Source organism: Theropithecus gelada, chromosome 1, assembly GCF_003255815.1.
Source record: "Theropithecus gelada isolate Dixy chromosome 1, Tgel_1.0, whole genome shotgun sequence".
Classification (NCBI taxonomy): domain Eukaryota; kingdom Metazoa; phylum Chordata; class Mammalia; order Primates; family Cercopithecidae; genus Theropithecus; species Theropithecus gelada.
In genome coordinates, this window is record NC_037668.1 from 20,974,979 (window position 1) to 20,995,826 (window position 20,848).

General features: G+C 41.8%; 1 protein-coding gene across 2 annotated transcripts in view; it reads right to left on the reverse strand.

Moving 5' to 3' along the window:
* Positions 1-20,848, reverse strand: part of ASH1L (ASH1 like histone lysine methyltransferase) — a 235,321-nt gene that overhangs the window by 194,601 nt on the left and 19,872 nt on the right. The window lies entirely within an intron of this gene.

A 20,848-nucleotide genomic window follows, 5' to 3' on the forward strand; every position in this document is an offset into this window, starting at 1 on the left:
ATTGAAGGTAAAAAAAATCATTTTTTTTGATACTCCATTGACTATGATGTGATTATTACATTGTATGCCTGCATCAACATATCTCATTCACCCCATAAATATTTAAACATGCTATGTACCTATAAAAATTCTCTTTTTAAATTATCTCTTAGGCTGGTTTCAGTATTCCAAACTTTTAGAAGAGATTATCAGGCTTTTTGAGGTTAGGACTTTCTGATGCAGGAACTTATGCAGAAATTATCTTTGTTGCTAGCATACAATTCAACTCTGAATTCATTCACCTGTCCATTCAAAAAATATTTCCAAACACCTATCACATGTCAGGCATCGTGCTACACCCTGAAAATACAGTATTTAACAAATTGAACCCAGTTCCTAAATTTTAAGGTTTATACTCTAGAGAGAAGAGCAAACACTAAGCAAACATTTATACAAATAATCACTTTTGTTATAAGAACTTTAAAAATCAGAAATTTATTTTTACAAGTTTTCCTTATAGCAAATACTCAGTAGGCATGTGTCAATTTCCCAAATATACAAAACATTTTAAAACTAGCGTGCCAATTTATTATTTTACAATAGGTGATACACCTAATCTGAGAATCTCCACAAGGCACCCCCATTTTAAATATAAAGATCCTCAGGAAACCAGATTACCATATAATCATTAGGGAGACTAGTGAATTTTTTCTTATTTTTTTTTGAGACGGAGTCTCGCTCTGTCACCCAGGCTGTAGTGCAGTGGCGCGATCTCGGCTCACTGCAACCTGCATCTCCTGAGTTCAAGAGATTCTCCTGCCTCAGCTTCCCGAGTATCTGACATTACAGGTACAAGCCACCACACCCACCCAGCTAATTTTTGTATTTTTAGTATAGACAGGGTTTCGCCATGTTGGCCAGGCTGGTCTTGAACGCCTGACCTCAGGTGATCTGCCTGCCTTGGCCTCCCAAAGTGCTGGGATTACAGGTGTGAGCCACCATGCCCAGCCAGAGACTAGTGAATATATTAATAAAACCAAAACAAAACAAGTCAGTATTCTTGAAGACTGACAGACTAGTCTTCACGTCAAACATATGTCTGACTCAAGATCTAGAACTAGTATCTGGAAAACGGAGAACATCTTATCCCTTAGAAAGTTCCATTTGTGAACTAGAATATTTTAAACCATGTGCCCTGAGACTTTTCATTCTAACAAGACAGTAAGATTCTTGGCCAGGCATGGTGGCTCACACCTATAATCCCGGTACTTTCAGGGGCTGAGGCGGGTGGACTCTTTGAGCCCAGGAGTTTGAGACCAGACTGGTATGGCAAAACCCTGTCTCTAAAAAAGCACAAAAATTAGCAGGCTGTGGTGGCACACACCTGTAGTCCCAGCTACTCAGGAGACTGAGGTGGGAGGATCACTTGAGCCTTGAAGGTTGAGGCTGCAGTGAGCTGTGATCAAGCCACAGCACTCCAACCTGGGCAACAGGGCAAGACCCTGTCTCAAGGGAAAAAGGAAATAAATAGTTGTCTTATGACTTCTACAAGGAGTATAAGTGAAATACCTCGCCCAATGACTGGCACATAGTGAGGGCTCAATAAAAGGTATCAGCTGGGTATGGTGTCTAATGCCTGTAATCCCAGGACTTTGGGGGCCCGAGGCAGGTGGATCACTTGAGGTCATGACTTCAAGACTAGCCTGGGCAACATGTCGAAACCCATCTCTACTAAAAATACAAAAATCAGGTGGGTGTGGTGGCAGGTGCCTATAATTCCAGCTACTCAGGAGGCTGAGCCATGAGAATCACTTGAAACTGGGAGGCAGAGGTTGCAGTGAGCCAGGATCATGCCATTGCATTCCAGGCAGGGTGACAGAGCAAAAAAAAAAAAAAAAAAAAAAAAAAAAAAGGTACCAATAATTTAGTAGGAGGAGCAGCAGCAGCAGCGTTTATAAGTACTCATCAAATATTAGCCGACTGGGTAACTCCTTAGCTTGTTATTGCTCCATTCAACCATATAAACAGCTGGAAAACTAATCTTCCAATCATTTCACTCTCATGATTCTTGTCTACCATTTCATATAAACATTTCACAGTGGCATTCAAGGCTTTTAATAATCTCACTCTCCTCCAACTATTCAAACTTGTTTATCTTTACTTCCCAACACACACCCACTATCATTTAGTCAATTCAGTTTTCTTTACTGTCCCTAACAAATCATGTTCATTTCTGCTTATGTGTCATATAAACATACAGACTCTCCCTTTAAACGTACAAAGTAGGCCGGGTGCGGTGGCTCACGCCTGTAATTCCAGCACTTTGGGAGGCCAAGGTGGGCAGATCACGAGGTCAGGAGATCAAGACCATCCTGGCTAACACAGTGAAACCCCATCTCTAAAAAAAAAAAAATACAAAAGTTAGCCGGGCGTGGTGGCAGTTGCCTGTAGTCCCAGCTACTTGGGAGGCTGAGGCAGGAGAATGGCGTGAACCCAGGAGGCAGAGCTTGCTGTGAGCCAAGATCACACCATTGCACTCCAGCCTGCGCAACAGAGCGAGACTCCGTCTCAAAAAAAAAAAAAAAAAAAAAAAAAGTACAAAGTTAGCTGTGCACAGTGGCTTGCCCCTACAATCCAGCACTTTGGGAGACTAAAGTGGGAGGATCACTTTAGCCCAGGAGTTCAAAGCCAGCATGGACAACATAGTGTAGAGACTCGTCTCTACAAAAAAAATAAAAAATTAGCCAGATGTGTGGTGTCATGTGCCTATAGTCCCAGCTACTTAAGAGGCTGAGGTGGGAAGATGGCTTGAACCCAGGAAGTTGAGGTTACACTGAGCTGTGATTGCATCACTACACTCTAGCTTGGGCAACAGAGCAAGACCCTGTCTCAAAAAAATAAATACATAATTAGGGAAGGGAGAAAAAATAAATAATAAAATGCTGTGTATAAAAAGTAATTAAAATAACCCAAATGTTTTTTAAAAATAAAATTTTAAAAAATTTTATTTAATAAATTTATTTATAAAAATAAATTTTTAAAAAATAAATAATAAATAATGTTAAAAGTTCAAATCCTGGCTGGGCATGGTGGCTCACACCTGTATTACTGGTACTTTGGAAGGATAAGGCAGGAGGATCACTCGAACTTTAGAGTTTGAGACCAGTCTAACACACACAGCAAGACTCTCTCTCTACAAAAAATAAAAAATTAGCCCAGCATGGTGGTGTACACCTATAGTCCCAGCTACTCAGGAGGATGAGGCAAGAAGATGGCTGGATCCTAAGAGATCGAGGCTGCAGTGAGCCATGTTCATGCCACTGGACTCCAGCCTGGGCAACAGAGCAAGACCCTCTCTCGAAAAGTAAATTTAAAAAAAAAACTCTATAAAAAAAAAAATAAAAAGTACAAAGTCCTTTCTTCTCCATGATGGGCTCACAATCCTGAAGTCCAAAAAACCCTGAAATTCAAGTTTTTTCAAAACCTAGTGATAAAACTTGACATGGATCTATTTTAGTCTCAATTACCATAATTTCCATGAATAATGATAAGTTACAATGAAGAAGTATTAACGGGCTTTAGTGAGTAAGGGATGCTACTACTCCCAAACACCACAGTGCCAGTTCACCCAATCTACATTTCTAAAAGTCAAAAAAAAAAAAAAAAAGAAAAAGAAGAAAAAAGAAAAACATGTGTAACACTTGCAGGGAATTTTTTTAAAAAGAAAAAAAAACTTGCCGGGCGCGGTGGCTCAAGCCTGTAATCCCAGCACTTTGGGAGGCCGAGACGGGCGGATCACGAGGTCAGGAGATCGAGACCATCCTGGCTAACATGGTGAAACCCCGTCTCTACTGAAAAATACAAAAAACTAGCCAGGCGCGGTGGCGGGCGCCTGTAGTCCCAGCTACTCGGGAGGCTGAGGCAGGAGAATGGCGTGAACCCGGGAGGCAGAGGTTTCAGTGAGCCAAGATTGGGCCACTGCACTCCAGCCTGGGCGGCAGAGCGAGACTCCTTCTCAAAAAAAAAAAAAAAAAAAAAAGAAAAAAAAACTTACAGCACCAACATTTTGGATAATGGATTCTAGACCTATGTTCTCAGACCTATATTTAAGCTTGCACTGACCTGATCCATCCCTGAATATTTATGATCCATATAAGATCACAATTAGGGCAATTAACATTTTTTCTTGTTCTATATTTGTCAGCTATACCCCCTCAACAGATTAAGTCCTCCCACCCTCCATCCCACCCCCTCAGATACCAAAATCTGAGGATGCTCAAGTCACTTATATAAAATGGTGTGGTATTTGCATATAGCCTATACACATTCTCCGGTATACTTGAAACCATCTCTGGATTACTTATAATACCTAATATAACGTAAATGATATATAAAGTTATTACACTGTATTTTTAAATTTTGTATTATTTTTTATTATTATATTGTTATTTTTAATTTTTTTCTAATATTTTTCATCCGCAGTTGGTTGAATCCGCAGGTGCGGAATCACGGATAGGGAAGACCAACTGTATAATTAAAATATAAGCTTCATGAGGGTAGGAACCTCTTCTGGCTTGCTCACCACTGTATCCCCAGCACCTGAAACAATGAATAGCACAAATTTTAGTACCCAATAAATAGGTGAATAAATCAATGAGTGAGTTTTAAGGTCCCTGTAGCTTCTAATACAATGATTGGCATGTAGCAGATATCTCTTTTCCCTGTTTTACGTAACTTTACCTTGTGTTACAATGAGAAAACTATACACACGTTTTTTCTTAGTATGCTGATTATATTACATATAGGTGGTTTTCTGTAAATTTACTAAAATATCCTAATTTCAGCACTAACATACTTCCAAATCATATTTTATACATCTTCTGTCTCTGTACCATCAAAGCTAGTCTAAGAAAAACAGTAACACTCGGCCGGGCGCGGTGGCTCAAGCCTGTAATCCCAGCACTTTGGGAGGCCGAGACGGGCAGATCACGAGGTCAGGAGATCGAGACCATCCTGGCTAACATGGTGAAACCCCGTCTCTATTAAGAAATACAAAAAACTAGCCGGGCGAGGTGGCGGGCGCCTGTAGTCCCAGCTACTCGGGAGGCTGAGGCCGGAGAATGGCGTGAACCCGGGAGGCGGAGCTTGCAGTGAGCTGAGATCTGGCCACTGCACTCCAGCCTGGGCGACAGAGCGAGACTCCGTCTCAACAAAAAAAAAAAAAAGAAAAAAAAAAAAGAAAAACAGTAACACTCAATGATCTCACTTTATATTCCTGACCACTAACTTTGAGTAAGCCCTTGGTGCTGCCAACACTTCCCCTTCCCTAATCCATTCACTCTACCACTCTCCTAGAAAACTATTTCATCCCATCTCCCCTTTCTTCATCCTCACTAACTTTGTCTCCTATCTGATCACAGCAGTAGTCAGATAGGAAGCAGTAACAAACAGAACAAAACTGCCACAAGTGCCCAACATATATCTACCTACATTCCTGTGTCTGTTCCTATAGATTCTGCCTGTCCTTCCTATCACAATATATAAACGATCTCTCCTTTCAACCTCTTCATTTAGGCAACTATCTCCTCTCTCTCTCTCACATCATCCATTTCTCACATTTCCTCTGAATAATGCCAATAAGCCTGAAAACAAAAACATACTATAATATCTCTCATGGAAGAAAATTCCTCTCAGCAGAGCACGATGGCTCGCGCCTGTAATCCCAGCACTTGGGAGGCCAAGGTGGGCAGACCTCACTTGAGGTCAGGTATTTAAGACCAGCCTGGCCAACATGGTGAAACCCCATCTCTACCAAAAAATATAAGAAATTAGCCAGGTGTGGTGGCACGTGCCTGTAATCCCAGCTACTCAGGAGGCTGAGGCAGGAGAATCACTTGAACCCGGGAGGCAGAGGTTGCAGTGAGCCAAGATGGTGCCACTGCACTCCAGCCTGGGTGACAGAGCGAGACTCCGTCTCAAAAAAAAAAAAGAAAAAAAAAAAATTCCTCGACTCCACATCCTCCACTATCTTCCCATTTCTCTGTTCCTCTTCACAACAAACTTGTTAGAATTCTCTATATTGTCTATTCTCCCTGACCTCCAATCCTTGCTTTTTTCTTCTCTTGAACATACTGATCATACTTTCACTGCCACCCCTCCATAGAAACTGCTAGTTAAGGTCACCAATGACTTCCACATTGCTAAAAAGAATGATCAATTCTCAGTCCTCTCATCTTACCTGACCTATCAACAGAATTTGGCACAGCTAAACAGCTCCCTTGCTACTTCAATTGACTTATGCGGTATCTTTTTCTTTCTTTTTTTGAGTCAAGGTCTCTCTCTCTCATCCTGGCCGGAGTGCAGGGGCACAATCATAGCTCACCGCAGCCTCAAAATCCTGGGCTCAAGTGATTCTCCTGCCTCAGAACCCAGGGAGCTATTCCAAGTAGCTAGAAATACAGGCATGTGCCACCACGCCCAATTTTTTTTCACTGTTTTAGAGACAGGGTCTCACTAGGTTGCCCAGGCTAGTCTTAAAGTCCTGGCCTCAAGCGATCCTCTGACCTCAGACTCCTGAGTAGCTGGGATGACAGGCATGAGCCACCGTGCCCAGCTCTAGGACTCCTGTCTTGATTGTTCTTCCTCACTGGCTAGTAACTCTCAGTCTCCTTTGCAGGTTCTTTCCTTCCTCCATGACCTTTAAATACTGGAGTGATGCAGGGGGTGCCTGGACCTCTTCCTTTTTCTGTCTACACTCAGTTCCTACATGACCAGATCCAGTCTTACGGCTTTAAAGTTCATCTAACATTGATGATTCATACATTTCTACCTTCAGATAGAGACTAGTTGAGACCTCTTTCTGGAACTTCAGATTCACATATCTAAATGCTTACTTGACACACTGACCTGACCATGTAATAGATAGGCACTTAACATGTTTAAAATCAATTCATCTTTGCCCACTGCCCCAAATCTATTCTTCCTACAGGTTTCATTTCAATATATGGTAATTCCAACCAGAAATATTTAGGCCAAAAATCTCTACCCATTCTTAATTGCTTTTTCTCTCAAACCCCTCATGTCCATTTGGTCAGCTAAGGGTGTCAGCTTTACCTTCAAAATGTATGCAGAATCTAACCAGTTCTCATTACTTTGACAGCTATCAGATCCAAGTGATGATAAATATATGAATGGATTATTGCAATATGCATTTTTTTTTTAAAGAAAGAGGTTTATTTAAAGGAATTGCTCACACGATTATGGAAGCTGGCCAGTCCCAAAATCTGCAGGGTGGGTCAGTGGCAAGCTGGAGACCCAGGAAGACCCAATGTTTTCATTCAAGTCTAAAGGCCATCTGGTGGCAGACTTGCCTCTTACTGAGGAGAGGTCAATCTTTTGTTCTATTAATGCCTTCAGTTGAGTGGATGAAGTTCCTCCCCAACATTATGGAGGGTGATCTGCTTAACTCAAAGTCCATCGATTTATTGATTTTTTAATATATTTAGCTTTTATTCTAAGTTCAGGGGTACATGTGCGGTTTGTTACGTAGGTAAACTTGCGTCATGGGGGTTTATTTCATCACTCAGGTATTAAGCCTAGTACCCATTAGTTATTTTTCCTGATCTTCTCCCTCTTTCCACCCTCCACCCTCCAATAAGCCCCTGTGTGTGTTGTTCCCGTGTCCATGCGTTGTCATCATTTAGCTCCCATTTATATGTGAGAACATACAGTATTTTTCTGTTCCTGCATTAGTTTGCCAAAGATAATGGCCTCCACTCCATCCACGATCCTGCAAAGTACATGATCTCTTTTTTTTTTTTGTGACTCCATAGTATTTCATGATGTATATGTACTACATTTTCTTTATTCAGTCTACCATTGGCGGGCATTTAGCCTGATCCCACGTCTTTGCTATTGTGAACAGTGCTGCAATGAAGATATGTGTGCATGTGTCTTTATGATCTATATTCCTCTGGGTATATACCCAGTAATAGGACTGCTGAGTCAAATGGTATTTCCATTTTTAAGTCTTTGAGGATGACCACACTGTCTTCCACAATGGCTTAACTAATTTACATTCCCACCAACGGTGTATAAGCACTCCTTTTCCTCTGCAACCTCGCCAGCATCTTTTTTTTTTTTTTTTTTTTTACTTTTTAATAGTAGTCATTCTGACTAAAGTGAGATGGTATCTCACTGTGGTTTTGATTTGCATTTCTTGAATGATCAGTGATGTTGAGCTTTTTTTCATGATTGCTGGCTGCATATATGTCTTCTTTTGAGAAGTATCTGTTCATGTCCTTTACTCACTTTTTAATCGGTTTTTCTGGTAGATTTGCTTAAGTTCCTTACAGACGCTGTTATTAGAGCTTTGTCAGATGCACAGCTTGCAAAATGCAACATGCTTCTAACTGGGTCCTTGCTTCAACCCTCATATCTCTTCCAGTCTTCTCAATTCAGCAGCAGGGTGATCCCTTCAAAGCCTGAGTCAGATCATATCACTCCTCTGCTCAAAACCCTTTCGTAGGCTTCCTATCTCCCTAAAAGCAGAAGCCAAAATTTTTTAAATGGTCTAAAGATCCAATTTAATTTGTCCTAAAGTCCTCTCTACCTCTCTTCCATCTCCTACCAGTCTCTTCGCTTAGTTCCAAGAAGGAGGTACAAAAGTTTCCCTTCTGGCAGAGGCTGCAGTGAGCCGAGATCGCGCCACTGCACTCCAGCCTGGGCAACAGAGCGAAACTGTCTCAAAAAAAACAAAAAAAAATTCCCTTCTGTTTCTCAAACACAACAAAACTACTCTTTACCTTGGGACCTTTGCACTTACCATTCTGCTTGATAGAACACCCTTTCCCCAGATAACTGCATATCTTGCTCTTTCACTTCCTTCATATCTTTGCCTAAATGTAATTTTATGGAAGAAACATTTCCTAAAACACCTATCCCCCCACTACCCTCTACTCACACTCAGTATCCTATTTTATTCTCATATTCTTCTTACCACCTGGTGTACAATATATTTGTCTACATCTTTCCATTGAAATTTGAACTCTACCAGGAAATAGACTTATCAGTTTGGTTCACTGCTATATCCCAGCATGTGGAACAGTAGCTGGCATATAGTAGGTGTTCAACAAATATTTGTAGAATTAATTCCCTGACTTATGTGAGTTATATTTTACCAGCTTCAAATTGTCCCCATTCTAGGCCAGGCTCAGTGGCTCATGCCTGTAATCCCAACACTTTGGGAGGCCGAGGTAGGCGGATCACTTGAGGTCAGGAGTTTGAGACCAGCCTGGCCAACATGGTGAAACCCCGTCTCTACTAACAAAAAAAAAAAAAAAAAATTAGCTGGGCATGGTGGCACGCTCCTGTAATTTCAGTTACTCAGGAGGCTGAGGCAGGAGAATCATTTGAACGCAGGAGGTGGAGGCTGCAGTGAGCTGAGACTGTGTCACTGCACTCCAGCCTGGGTGACAGACCAAGACTCTTTCTCAGGAAGGAAAAAAAAAAAATGAAAAAATCAGCTGGGCATGGTGGTACGTGCCTATCGTCCCAGCTACCCAGGAGGCTGAGGTGGGAGGATCACCTGAGTCTAGGAGGTCGAGGCTGCAGTGAGCCATGATCATAGCACTGTACTACAGCCTGGGCAATCAAATAATAAGCTGTGCGTGGTGGGACACACCTGTAGTCCTAGCTACTCCAGAGGCACTCCAGCCTGGCCAACAGGGTGACACTCTGTCTCAATCAATCAATCAATGTTAAAAAATTAGCTGGGTGTGGTAGGACACACCTGTAGGCCTAGCTACTCTGGAGACTGAGATGAGAGGATCACTTGAGCCCAAGTGTTCGAGACTGGAATGAGCTAGAATCGTGCCACTGCGCTCCAGTCTGGGCAATAAAGAGAGACCCCATCTCAAAAAAACAGATGTACCAAAAACCCACAAAATTTTACAGTTTGTAAAAAAAAAAAAAAAAGAATTGCTTTTATATTCATTACCCACGAAGGCATACATTTTAAATTTTCCCCTACAATTTTTGTAATGAACGAATTCCATGTCTTAATATGCATAACTGCAAAATTTATATATATAAATGAAGAATTTCAGCATTCCAAAGAATTCTCTTTTTTTCTTTTGAAATGGAGTCTCACTCTGTCGCCCAGGCTGGAGTGCAGTGGCGTGATCTCGGCTCGCTGCAACCTCCGCCTCCCGGGTTCAAGCAAAGAATTCATTTTTTTTATCTGCACTTAATTCCCTTTCAAAACATTAGAGAAAGGTTTGAGAGAAATATGATTCTCATTTTTAAAATGAAAAAAAAATTTAAAAACTTAATCTAAGTGACACATATTATTACATAAATAGCGGAGCACCAATAAACTGAAAAGAGATTTGAAAACATTGATTTCCCCCCCCAAAAAAGTATATGAGAAGAGAAAAATATTAGATTTCCCTAACATGATCAAGGAGAAAAACAAACAGTAGGCTTACAGGCATATTTTGAGAATCATTTAGGTAGTAAAACTGGAAAATCATGATTGGCAAACCCCACATACCAAATTTAAGAATTTCTAGTCAAGATAAACCCAAATTCTGAAGATATTTCATAACAGATTGCTTTTTATCTGCTGAATGTAAACTCCTTGAAAAACAGTCCCTACAGCAGCTGCCAGAAGGCTGTTTTTTGAACTTTCAGAGCAATGTTCTTTGTGAATATCGTTCTTTCAGCTTTTGGAAAAATATCTAAACAACCTAGGTTTTCCATCCAGGGGCAAGGATGCCACGTTGTAATACAACTTATTCTGGTTCCTAGTACAATATATTCAACTTAAAATATATTTCCAAGGAAAAACACAGACCTATGATTGCTAGAATCTCTTCACTCAAACGGGCAAATTCAATATTCATCTCACATGCAATTTTGGGATTTATGTTTTCAAATCTCTGGAACAATGTGGAATAGTCTGGTCCAAATTCAAAGGAAAGTAACACTATACCTACAGCATTAAATACTTTTGCACAAATCATTACAGCATTAAGTAAACTCTAGAAAATTACTAACTATATATTTTTTAAAAAGAAAATTACTGATTATATTAATAGGACATACACATTGTACAAAAACAAAGTATGACAATCTAACAATATGTTAAAAACTACCTACAAATTTACAAATACATATTCTCTACAAAATGAAGACCTCTATCCACCCCCACACCTGCCATTCTAATCCCACATCCAAGTAACAAACAGTGGATCTGATAAAAATTAACTAATACACTGCTATTAATATAGTGGTCTGGGCTGGGCGTGGTTGCTCACGCCTATAAATTCCAGCACTTTGGGAGGCTGAGGCAAGCGGATCACCTGAGGTCAGGAGTTCAAGACTAGCCTGGCCAACATGGTGAAACTCCATCTCTACTAAAAATACAAAAGTTAGCCAGGCGTGGTGGTGGGTACCTGTCATCCCAGCTACTCAGGAGGCTGGGGCAGAAGAATCGCTTGAACCCAGGATGCAGAGGTTGCAGAGCCAAGCCTGTGGCACTGCACTCCAGCCTAGGCAACAGAGCGAGACTGTGTCTCCAAAAAAAAAAATATATATATATACACACACACACACACACACACACACACAGAGACAGAGAGAGAAAGTGTGTGTGTGTATGTGTGTGTTGGAGGTGGGGGGGGTCTGGTCTGAGATACAGAACTACTCTGAAAGACAACTATGTTTGGAAATCATTTTATATGCAAATTCCCTGTCTATTTTCAGGGGTAGAAAGGGAATAGCCATGCTTTGATGGAACACTATTCAGCAAAACAATATAAAATCAACCAAATTTTTTTAAGTACTACAAATGAGTCCTCACAGTGAATTTAGCACCAGTGAAAGTAATAAAATACTTAGATGTACAAAGCTCTATGCCAAATGTTTTACATATATTATCTCATTTAAGGCTCACAATCAGTATGTGGTAGTTACTATTACTATTCCCTTTTTAGAGATGAAAAGACAGGCTAATGTCCAATAAAAGGCGGAGTCAGGTCTGTTTGGCTCCTCTTAACCACTACGCTTTGCTGCCTCTCAAAGATCATCTTTATGATGGGCGTGGTGGCTCATGCCTGTAATCACAGCATTTTGGGAGGCTGAGGCAGGTGGATCACAAGGTCAGGTGTTCAAGACCAGCTTGGCCAATATGGTGAAACCCCGTCTCCACTAAAAAAAAAAATACAAAAATTAGCCGGATGTGGTGGTGCACACCTGTAGTCCTAGCTAATCGGGAGGCTGAGGCAGAAGAATCGCTTGAACCTGGCAGGTGAAGGTTGCGTGAGCCCAGACTGCGCCACTGCACTCCATCCAGCCTGGATGACAGAGCGAGACTCCGACTCAAAAAAAAAGATCATCTTTAGTCTCAATCTTATTATTTCTCTCTGCTACATTTGGCCTATTTGCTATGTTTGAAACTCTTTGGTTTCTATGATACATTCTACTGGTTCTCCCACCACCTCTCTAACCATTTCATCATTTCCTGTATGGATTCATCATTCTTAATCTATTCCTTCATTCATTCAACAAACATTTTCTGAGAGCCTCGAAATATGTTTTGAGAATTGTGACACACACTCTAGATACAGTCATGAGTAATACAAATATGGTCTTTGGTCTCATGAACTTTAAGTGCTTTTTTTCTTTCCTTTAAAATTTTTTATTTTTTATATATATATATATATTTGTTTTTTTGGTTTTTTTTTTTTTTTTTTTGAGAATTCCCAGCTGCTTGAGCCCAGAAGGTCAAGGCTATAGTAAGCCATGGTGGTGCCATTGCACTCCAGGCTGGAAACAGGCCGAGATCCAATCTCAAAAAAAAAAAAAGAATTTGGAATTCAAAAAGAAGGTATTAAAGGGGTCTGAGTAGGACAGTAACAAGACACAAGCTTCCATTTTGAGAAACATCTCTGTTTGCTGTGGAAGGAAGATTATTACAAAGACAGCAAAAGTTGGTTCTGGAATACCAGTCATAACATTAGCATACTAGATTAGGATGGTAACACTGGAAATAGAGAAAAACAGATGGATTTAAGAAACATGTGAGAGGTTTGTCAATATAATGTGAGAGATGAGAGTGGAAAAAACTGAAGACTTGAGCAAATGGTAAATGGTATGGTGGTACCATTTGGAGACTCATTCAACAAACATTTACTGAGTTATATATCAAGAACTGCAGATACAATAGTACAAAATACAGAAAAAAACCCTTGCTTTGTGGGGCCGATATTCTAGAAGTATGCCAGGATGAGACAGAAAGGGAAGCTCGGCCGGGCGCGGTGGCTCAAGCCTGTAATCCCAGCACTTTGGGAGGCCGAGGTGGGCGGATCACGAGGTCAGGAGATCGAGACCATCCTGGCTGACACGGTGAAACCCCGTCTCTACTAAAAAAATACAAAAAACTAGCCGGGCGAGGTGGCGGGCACCTGTAGTCCCAGCTACTTGGGAGACTGAGGCGGGAGAATGGTGTGGACCCCTGAGACGGAGCTTGCAGTGAGCCGAGATCTGGCCACTGCACTCCAGCCTGGGTGACAGAGCCAGACTCCATCTCAAAAAAAAAAAAAAAAAAGGGAAGCTCAAAGGGTTCAGTAATAAGTACATTAAATGCTAGGTACCTGTGAAACATTTAAGTGGAAAGTCAAAGAGAGAGCTGAAAATATATGTATATGCTATATACAGAGGAAGGCTGTGTAACAACATACAAATGAAAAAGTTAATGGAATTTTATAAGATTTTTAGCTTGAAGAACAATGAAGAACAATTTCTTTTTAGATAAGTAAACTCATTTAAAATTGCTATGTTACAGATTAAACAATGCCAGCAGATTGTTATCTTAAAACAGGTAAAATCTGGCCGGGTGCAGTGGCTCACACCTGTAACCCCAGCACTTTGGGAGGCCAAGGTAGGCGGATCACCTAAGATCAGGAGCAAGACCAGCCTAGCCAACATGGTGAAACTCTGTCTCTACTAAAAATACAAAAATTAGCGGGACGTGGTGGCACACGCCTGTAATCCCAACTACTCAGGAGGCTGAGGCAGGAGAATCGCTTGAACCTGGTAGGCAGAGGTTGTGGTAAGCCAAGATCGTGCCATTGCACTCCAGCCTGGGCAACAACAGTAAAACCCCATCTCAAAAAAAAAAAAAAAAAAAAAACAAGTAAAATCTAACTTGTCTCATGTGAGGAATTTTTTTTTTTTTTTAAGACTGGGTTTTGCTCTGTTGCCAAGGCTGGAATGCAGTGGCATCTTGTTACCTCACTGTGGTCTCGAACTCTGGAGCTCAAATGATTCTCCCACCTCAGCCTCCTGCACAGCTAACAGGGGGCAAGTCACCATGCCTGCTCATCTGCAAGGAATTTTTGTTTTCCTTTGTGATCTTTATTAAATATGGCTAGAGACTTTTAATTTCTAAACATTACAACATTATTTCTTAAGATTAAAAACCAGTTATAGGATAGGTGTGGTGGTTCACGCCTGTAATCCCAACACTTTGGGAGGCCAAGGCAAGAGGACTGCTTGAACCCAGGAACTTAAGGCCACAGTGAGCTAAGAAAATATCACTGCATTTCAGCCTTTGCAACAGCGCAAGACCCCATCTCTTTTTTTAAAAAAAAAAAAAAAAAAAAAGGTCTAAATTAACGACATAAGATTTTTATTTAAATATTTATAGCACATTAGGCCAGGCATGGTGGCTCACACCTGTAATCCCAGCACTTGGGAGGCTGTGGCAGGCAGATCACCTGAGGCTGGCTTGGGAGTTCAAGACCACCCTGACCAACAGGGAGAAACGCTGTCTCTACTAAAAATACAAAATCAGCCAGGCGTAGTGGTGCATGCCTGTAATCCCAGCTACTCAGGATGCTGAGGCAGGAGAATCACTTGAACCCGGGAGGCGGAGGTTACAGTGAGGCGAGATCGTGCCATCGCACTCCAGCCTGGGCAACAAGAACGAAATTTCGTCTCAAAAAAAAAAAAACGTATAGCACCATTTAAATTTGTGCTGGGTTTCATGCTCTTTAAAATTTCCACAGATAACCATCATATTTCTTAGGATATATCAAACTAGCTAAGTAATCACATACCCAGGAAATGGAGGTTCTAGTCAAGCCAAAAGGTAAGTGTGAAGGTCTTGAAGTGGAAGTATTTTTGTTGTGTTTCAGAAACAGAATGGAGACCTTTACCCAACCCTGCTTCCTGGAACTGAATGAGTATGCAGACTGAAAGGGCATGCAGGACTTATACAGAGGGCCTTGCAGACTTATAAAGACTTTAGCTTTTACTATGAGAAAGGAAGCCATCAAAATGGTTTTAAGAAATGACAAGATCTGACTCAGGCCTTGAAAAGATCATCAGCTACTGAACTGAGATGACAAATTTTTGGCCTAATAACTTGTTATCATCCTTGACTCCTTCATCTCAAACCCTACATACGCAGTCTGTCAGCAAAATCTGTCAGCTTTACCTTCAAAACATATGCAGTCATCATTTCTCACTACTCAATAGCTCCTATATATGAATATGCTATGTCTGTCAAAAGTAGAACCCATGATTTTAATACTTCTACATAATGAGGGAGGCTAATCCAGGAGGACTGCTCAAGCCCAGAAGTTCAAGGTTGCAGCTAGCTATGATTATGCCACTGCAGTCCAGCCTGGGTGACAGAGTGAGAACCAGTCTCTAAAAAAAGTTAAAAGAAAAAAGACAGACATTCAACACAAAAAGGCAATTATTTACCAAATGTTATCAAACAAACCCAAAGAAGTCAAAACTCCCTAAAATATGCCTGCAGTGCATTTGCTGCCTAAAGTTTAAAGCTGATAGACTTTAAGATTAAGAGGTAATTTTGGCCGGGCGCGGTGGCTTAAGCCTGTAATCCCAGCACTTTGGGAGGCCAAGACGGGCGGATCACGAGGTCAGGAGATCAAGACCATCCTGGCGAACATGGTGAAACCCCGTCTCTACTAAAAAATACAAAAAACTAGCCGGGCGAGGTGGCGGGTGCCTGTAGTCCCAGCTACTCGGGAGGCTGAGGCAGGAGAATGGCGTGAACCTGGGAGGCAGAGCTTGCAGTGAGCTGAGATCCGGCCACTGCACTCCAGCTCGCGAGACAGAGTGACACTCCGCCTCAAAAAAAAAAAAAAAAAAAAAAAAAGAGGTAATTTAAGGGATTAAATATTACAATGATTATATCTGAAAACCAAAAGCTTGGGCATTATTCACTCACTGAAATGAATTTAAAGAAACAAACAAAAAAGAAGAGTATTTGGGTATCTTGGGAGTGTTTTTCAAACTCCACTAACATTTATCTACCTTAGTCCTACTACGTGCCATACGCTATGCTTAAGTGGTTTCACTTATTGTCTCATTTGTTTCATTCTGACAATAATCTTATTAGATTTAACTAATCACATTTTATAGGTGAGCAAACAGGCTTCAAAACATGATTTAACTCTAAGACTGTAAAATTAGTAAATAGAAGAACTTGGATTGAATGCAATCTTCTCACTCCAAATCTACTACAGGATATCCATCTGCAAGAAAAGAACTCAGACCCTTACCTCACATCACACACAAAAATTAACTCAAGTGGATCACAGATTTAAATTCAAAAACGAACTATAAAATTCCTAAAAAATATATAGGAGGAAATCTTTATGACCTTGGGTTAGGCAAAATTTCTTAGATATGACAGCATGATTTTTTTTTTTTTTTTAAAACCTGGTGGCCGGGCGCGGTGGCTCAAGCCTGTAATCCCAGCACTTTGGGAGGCCGAGACGGGCGGATCACGAGGTCAGAAGATCGAGACCATCCTGGCGAACACGATGAAACCCCGTCTCTACTAAAAAAATACAAAAAACTAGCCGGGCAAGGTGGCGGGCGCCTGTAGTCCCAGCTACTCGGGAGGCTGAGGCAGGAGAATGGCGTAAACCCGGGAGGCGGAGCTTGCAGTGAGCTGAGATCCGGCCACTGCACTCCAGCCCGGGCGACAGAGCCAGACTCCGTCTCAAAAAAAATAAAAAATAAAAAATAAAAAAAATAAATAAAACCTGGTAAACTGAACTTCATCAAAACTATAAACTTTTGTCCTTCAAAAAGGCAGTACTAAGAAAATGAACACAAGACACAAACTACTACAGGTTACTATGATAGTATACATTCCTGCCACCTCTCTGGAAGCACTCCTGAGTCTTATTTGCTGATCTGATTCGGCCTACCAGACTTCCAGATGCTGGAATTCCTTAGGTTCAGTCAGTCTTTTCCTTCTCTAAAATCTTTCGGTATTTGTAAAATTTTTTAGATTTTTATTTATTTTTTATTTTTATTTTTTGAGATGGAATCTCACTCTGTCACCCAGGCTGGAGTGCAGCAGCACTCATCCTGACTATTCTCACTCCCTTATTCTCAACCTTCAATCTAACACTAAAACTTCTGAATGTCATTGCATATATGATTACACACAGTTCCTCTCCAATTCTCCCACTGACTTGCCCAAATAAAACCAACAATTCTCACCCAGAGTATAGCAGCAGCCCTCTGACTTCTTTGTATATCTTGCTTTCCTCCAGCCCAAGCTACATCCAGAAAGGTGTTTTATTTTACATATATATATTGCTGTTGTTTGAGAAAAAGTCTTGCTCTGTCACCCAGGCTGGAGAGCAGTGACACAATCATAGTTCACCACAGTCCCAACCTCCTGGGCCCAAGCAGCCTTAGCCTCCTGAGTAGCTGGGACTACAGGCACACACCAACCATGCCCAGCCAATTTTTTATTTTTGTAAAGACAGCGCCTTGCCATGTTGCCCAGGCTGGTCTCGAACTCCTGGGCTCAAACCATCTTCCTGCCTCGGCCTCCTGACTGCAGGAGTGAGTCACTAGAGATTGTTTTTCTCAAAGGCCCAGTGGCTCACGCCTGTAATCCCAGCACATTGAGGCCAAGGCAGGAAGATCACTTGAGCCCAGGATTTTGAGACCAGCCTGGGAAACATAGCAAGACCTCAGTCCCTTGGGGAGACATTTCCTATTCCCCTAGACTTGGGAGGCTGAGGCAGGAGGATCACTTGTGCCTGGCAGATCATCCTGCTAAATGCATATCCATACTCCAAGTCTCTTAATGCGCATTATACTAATAACTTATTTAATATCCGTATCTTCCACTAGACCATGCACTCCATCAGAGTAAAAATTGTTTGCTGTATTCACTGCTACATCCTTAGCAAAGCACCTAGAGGCTGCAGCAGGAGAATTGCTTGAACCCAGGAGGCAGAGGTTGCAGTGAGCCAACATCGCACCACTGCCCTCCAGCCTGTGTGACAGAGTAAGACTCTGTGTCAAAAGATAAATAAAAGATTTCAGTATGACAAGGAGATGATTTATTTGATATCTGTTGCTGTATGTTGACATAACTGGATATCCATTGGCAGAAAACAAAGTTCCACCCATTCTTTACATCATAAACAAAAATAAGGCTGGCATGGTGGCTCACGCCTATAATCCCAGCACTTTGGGAGGCTGAGGTGGGAGGGTGACCTGAGGCCAGGAGTTCAAGACAAGCCTGGGTAACACAGTGAGACCCTATCTCTACAAAAAAATTTTAAAATTAGCTGAGCCTGGTGGTACGCACCTGTAGTCCCAGTTACTCGGCAGGGGCTAAGGTATGAGAATCAATTGAGCCTGGGAGGTTGAGGCTGAGGCGCCACTGCACTCCAGCCTAGGCGACAGAACAAGACCTTATCTCAAAAAAACAAAACACAACAAAATAAATAAGCAATTTCCTCACGGATTTATTTTTTATTTGTATTTATTTGAGACAGGGTCTCGATGTCACCCAGGCTGGAGTGCAGTTGTCTGAATATGGCTTACTGTACCCTCAAGCTCCTGGGCTCAAGCAAGGGGTTTCTCACTATGTTACAGGCTTGTCTCAAACTCCTGGCCTCAAGCAATCCTCCCGCCTCGGCCTCCCAAAGTGCTGGGATTATAGGTGTGAGCCACTATGACTAGCCCTACTCGTGGATTTAAACACTACATACAAAAGTAAAAGTATCTGAATGTTCATGACTATTTCTATAACCTATGGTGGAGAAACCCATCCTTTTTTTTTTTTTTTGAGACGTAGTCTCTCTCTGTCACCCAGGCTGGAGTGCAGTGGTGCAATCTCGGCTCACAGCAAGCTCTGCCTCCCGGGTTCACGCCATTCTCCTGCCTCAGCCTCCCAACTAGCTGGAACTACAGGCGCCCACCACCACGCCCAGCCAATTTTTTGTATTTTTCATAGAGACAGGGTTTCACCGTGTTAGCCAGGATAGTCTCGATCTCCTGACCTCATGATCCGCCCGCCTCAGCCTCCCAAAGTGCTGGGATTACAGGCTTGAGCCACCGCGCCCGGCCGAGAAACCCTTCTTAGGCAAATCAGGAAACTAAAAACTATAAAAGAAAATAGTGACAAGTATGATTATGTTAAAGTAGTATATATCTGTAAACTAAGACACTGTAAACAAAATAAAAAGACAAGATTGGAGAAAATATAAACATGAAAAAGGATTAACATATCTTAATGTAAAATTATCTTAAATAAGATATACAAAAGATATACATAGGCAATAATAGGAGAGATAAAAATAACAGAAATATAAAAAGATATACCACCTCACTAGTAATCAGGGAGGTGTGAATAAAAACAAGCTATTGGCCGGGTGTAGTGGCTCACGCCTGTAATCCCAGCACTTTGAGAGGCTGAGGCCGGCAGATCACCTCAGGTCAGGAGTTCAAGACCAGCCTGACCAAGATGGAGAAACCCCGTCTCTACTAAAAATACAAAATTAGCCAGGCACGGTGGTGTGCATGCCTGTAATCCCAGTTACTCGGGAGGCTGAGGCAGGAGAATTGCTTGAACCCAGAAGGCAGAGGTTGCAGTGAGCCGAGATCGCACCATTGCACTCCAGCCTGGGCAACAAGAGCAAAACTCCATCTTGCACGCACACAAAAAAGCTATTTTTTACTTATCAATTTGGCTGAAATTCAAAATAGCAAGTAATACCGATAAGGTATGGTAAATGGGCACTAGTGGCCACCATCATTTTAGAAAGTAGTATTTATACTATCCATTATAAACCTTTACATTTTACATACTCTTTGACTCCAAAAGTAATCCTACTTTTGAGACTCTCATAGAAAAATAAAAGTACCAATAAAAAGATTTACTATAGCCGGGTGCGGTGGCTCACACCTGTAATCCCAGCACTTTGGGAGGCCGAGGCGGGCGGATCACAAGGTCAGGAGATCGAGACCATCCTGGCTAACACGGTGAAACCTCGTCTCTACTAAATATACAAAAAATTAGCCGGGCGAGGTGGCGGGCGCCATAGTCCCAGCTACTTGGAAGGCTGAGGCAGGAGAATGGCGTGAGCCCAGGAGGCAGAGCTTGCAGTGAGCCAAGATCGCGCCATGGCACTCCAGCCTGGACGACACAGCAAGACTCCATCTCAAAAAAAAAAAAGATTTATTATAGTTTTCCTTCATATTGACCAAAAAATATTTTTTACACACACACACACACACAAAAAAAATACATGTCTACTACTTCTAAGTTAAAAGTAAGCATGGCCGGGCGCGGTGGCTCAAGCCTGTAATCCCAGCACTTTGGGAGGCTGAGACGGGTGGATCACAAGGTCAGGAAATCGAGACCATCCTGGCTAACACGGTGAAACCCCGTCTCTACTAAAAAAATACAAAAAACTAGCCGGGCGAGGTGGCGGGCGCCTGTAGTCCCAGCTACTCGGGAGGCTAACGCAGGAGAATGGCGTAAACCTAGGAGGCAGAGCTTGCAGTGAGC